This window comes from Arachis stenosperma, chromosome 2, assembly GCF_014773155.1.
Source record: "Arachis stenosperma cultivar V10309 chromosome 2, arast.V10309.gnm1.PFL2, whole genome shotgun sequence".
Taxonomy (NCBI): domain Eukaryota; kingdom Viridiplantae; phylum Streptophyta; class Magnoliopsida; order Fabales; family Fabaceae; genus Arachis; species Arachis stenosperma.
The window spans coordinates 29,303,254-29,307,397 of NC_080378.1; the positions used below are offsets into that span (position 1 = coordinate 29,303,254).

At 41.6% G+C, this 4,144-nt stretch overlaps 1 non-coding gene across 1 annotated transcript; it reads left to right on the forward strand.

The window, feature by feature from the left end:
• Positions 1-3,781: 3,781 nt before the first annotated feature.
• LOC130964615 (small nucleolar RNA R71) lies at positions 3,782-3,889 on the forward strand. The gene has a single exon (XR_009080703.1). It is a non-coding gene; the product is annotated as a small nucleolar RNA R71 (small nucleolar RNA).
• The last annotated feature ends 255 nt before the right edge of the window (positions 3,890-4,144 follow it).

Sequence of the window (4,144 nt, forward strand, 5' to 3'; positions counted from 1 at the left end):
CAAGCAACTGAAAATCAAATAAGATAAAAAGAAGAGAATATACTATAGACTCTAAATTATCAATGAAACTTAGCTCCAAATTAGATGAGCGGGACTAGTAGCTTTTTGCCTCCAAACAGTTTTGGCATCTCACTTTATCCTTTGAGATTCAGAATGATTGGCTTCTTTAGGAACTCAGAATCCAGATAGTGTTATTGATTCTCCTAGTTAAGTATGATGATTCTTGAACACAGCTACTTTATGAGTCTTGGCCGTGGCCCAAAGCACTCTGTCTTCCAGTATTACCACCGGATACATACATGCCACAGACACATAATTGGGTGAACCTTTTCAGATTGTGACTCAGCTTTGCTAGAGTCCCCAATTAGAGGTGTCCAGGGTTCTTAAGCACACTCTTTTTGCCTTGGATCACAACTTTCTTTCTTTCTTTTTCTTTCTTTTTCTTTTTCTCCCTTTTCTTTTTTTTCTTTTTTTTTTTGTATTCACTGCTTTTTCTTGCTTCAAGAATCATTTTTATGATTTTTCAGATCCTCAGTAACATGTCTCCTTTTTCATCATTCTTTCAAGAGCCAACAATTTTAACATTCATGAACCACAAATTCAAAAGACATATGCACTGTTCAAGCATACATTCAGAAAACAAAAAGTATTGTCACCACATCAAACTAATTAAGCTAGTTTTAAAGATGAATTTGAAATCCTGTACTTCTTGTTCTTTTGTGATAAAAACAGTTTTCTTTTAAGAAAGGTGATGGATTCATAGGACATTCATAACTTTAAGGCATAGACACTAAGACACTAATGATCATAAGACACAAACATAGATAACCATAAGCATAAAATTCGAAAGAAACAGAAAAATAAAGAACAAGGAGATTAAAGAACGGGTCCACCTCAGTGATGGCGGCTTGTTCTTCCTCTTGGAGGTCTTATGGAGTGCTTGAGCTCCTCAATGTCTCTTCCTTGTCTTTGTTGCTCCTCTCTTAGTTGTCCCATGTTGGAACTCAATTCTCCTAGGGAAGTGTTGATTTGCTCCCAATATTTTTGTGGAGGAAGGTGCATCCCTTGAGGTATCTCAGGGATTTCTCATGATGAGTGGGGTCTCTTGTTTGCTCCATCCTTTTCTTAGTGATGAGCTTGAGGTCATGCCTTCTCAGTTGGACCGGCTTCCTTCTTGAGTTTCTCTTCCATTGAGCGCCCTCTTCACAAATGTTTATGAGGACTTGGTCCAACCTTTGATCAAAGTTGGCCCTTCTTCATGGCCACAACTTCACAGAAGTGGTCTTGATGCACCCTTGAGATGAATCTCTCCATCTCCCATGACTCGGAGGTGGAAGCTTTTGCCTTCCCTTTCCTCTTTCTAGAGGTTTCTCCGGCCTTGGATGCCATAAATGGTCATGGAAAAACAAAAAGCAATGCTTTTACCACACCAAACTTAAAAGGTTTGCTCGTCCTCGAGCAAAAGAAGAAAGAAGAGAGTAGAAGAAGAAAGAAATGGAGGAGAGGGAGATGGCTTTGTGGTTCGGCCAAAAGGGGAAGAAGTAGTGTTTAGGGTGTGGGAAAATGAAGGAGTGATGTGAGTGGTGAATGGGGGAAGAAGAGAGAGAGTGGTGGTGGGGTAGGTGGGGATCCTGTGGGGTCCACAGATCCTGTGGTGTCAAGGAAAAGTCATCCCTGCACCAAATATTGCTCAAAATCACGTTTTGAGCCATTTCTGGCGTTAAACGCCGGGCTGGTGCCCATTCTTGGCGTTTAACGCCAGGTTCTTGCCCTTTTCTGGCGTTTAACGCCAGTCTGGTGCCCCTTTCTGGCGTTAAACGCCCAGAATGGTGCCAGACTGGGCGTTAAACGCCCAACTGCTAGCCTCACTGGCGTTTAAACGCCAGTGAGTTCTTCCTCCAGGGTGTGCTGTTTTTCTTCATGTTTTTCATTCTGTTTTTGCTTTTTCAATTGATTTTGTGACTTCTTATGATCATCAACCTACAAAAAACATAAAATAACAAAAGAAAATATATAAAATATAATCATTGGGTTGCCTCCCAACAAGCGCTTCTTTAATGTCAGTAGCTTGACAGAGGGCTCTCATGGAGCCTAACAGATATTCAGAGCAATGTTGGGACCTCCCAACACCAAACTTAGAGTTTGAATGTGGGGGTTCAACACTAAACTTAGAGTTTGGTTGTGGCCTCCCAACACAAAACTTAGAGTTTGACTGTGGGGACTCTGTTTGACTCTGAATTGAGAGAAGCTCTTCATGCTTCTTCTCCATGGTGACAGAGGGATATCCTTGAGCCTTAAACACAAAGGTTTCTTCATTCACTTGAATGATCAGTTCACCTCCATCAACATCAATCACAGCCTTTGCTGTGGCTAGGAAAGGTCTGCCAAGGATGATGGATTCATCCATGCACTTCCCAGTCTCTAGGACTATGAAATCAGTAGGGATGTAATGGTCTTCAATCTTAACCAAAACATTCTCTACAAGTCCATGAGCTTGTTTTCTTGAGTTGTCTGCCATCTCTAGTGAGATTCTTGCAGCTTGCACCTCAAAGATCCCTAGCTTCTCCATTACAGAGAGAGGCATGAGGTTTACACTTGACCCTAAGTCACACAGAGCCTTCTTGAAGGTCATGGTGCCTATGGTACAAGGTATGGAAAACTTCCCAGGATCTTGTTTCTTTTGAGGTAATTTCTGCCTAGACAAGTTATCCAGTTCTTTGGTGAGCAAAGGAGGTTCATCCTCCCAAGTCTCATTTCTAAATAACTTGTCATTTAGCTTCATGATTGCTCCAAGGTATTTAGCAACTTGCTCTTCAGTGACATACTCATCCTCTTCAGAGGAAGAATACTCATCAGAGCTCATGAAAGGTAGAAGTAAGTCCAATGGAATCTCTATGGTCTCATTTTGAGCCTCAGATTCCCATGGTTCCTCATTTGGGAACTCATTGGAGGTCAGTGCACGCCCATTGAGGTCTTCCTCAGTGGCGTTCACTTCCTCTCCTTCCTCTCCAAATTCGGCCATGGTTATGGCTTTGCACTCTCCTTTTGGATTTTCTTCTGTATTACTTGGGAGAGTACTAGGAGGGAGTTTAGTAACTTTCTTGCTCAGCTGTCCCACTTGTGCTTCCAAATTCCTAATGGAAGACCTTGTTTCAGTTATGAAACTTTGAGTGGTTTTGATTAGATCAGAGACCATGGTTGCTAAGTCAGAGGGGTTCTGCTTAGAATTCTCTGTCTGTTGCTGAGAAGATGATGAAAAAGGTTTGCTATTGCTAAACCTGTTTCTTCCACCATTGTTGTTGTTGAAACCTTGTTGAGGTCTTTCTTGATTCTTCCATGAGAAATTTGGGTGATTTCTCCATGAAGAATTGTAGGTGTTTCCATAGGGCTCTCCTAGGTAATTCACCTCTTCCATTGAAGGGTTCTCAGGATCATAGGCTTCTTCCTTAGATGAAGCATCCTTAGTACTGCCAGGTGCATTTTGTATTCCAGACAGACTTTGAGAAATCAAATTGACTTGCTGAGTCAATATCTTATTCTGAGCCAGTATGGCATTCAAAGTATCAATCTCAAGAACTCCTTTCTTCTGACTAGTCCCATTGTTCACAGGATTCCTTTCAGAAGTGTACATGAATTGGTTATTTGCAACCATTTCAATGAGCTCTTGAGCCTCTGTAGGCGTCTTCTTCAGATGAAGAGATCCTCCAGCAGAGCTATCCAAAGACATCTTGGATAGTTCAGAGAGACCATCATAGAAAATACCTATGATGCTCCATTCAGAAAGCATGTCTGAGGGACACTTTCTGATTAATTGTTTGTATCTTTCCCAAGCTTCATAGAGGGATTCTCCATCCTTCTGTCTGAAGGTTTGGACTTCCACTCTAAGCTTACTCCATTTTTGAGGTGGAAAGAACTTTGCCAAGAAGGCATTGACTAGCTTTTCCCAAGAATCCAGGCTTTCTTTAGGTTGTGAGTCCAACCATATTCTAGCTCTGTCTCTTACAGCAAAAGGGAATAGCATCAGTCTATAGACCTCAGGGTCACCCCATTAGTCTTGACTGTGTCACAGATTTGCAAGAATTCAGCTAAAAACTGATGAGGATCTTCCATTGGAAGTCCATGGAACTTGCAATTCTGTTGCATT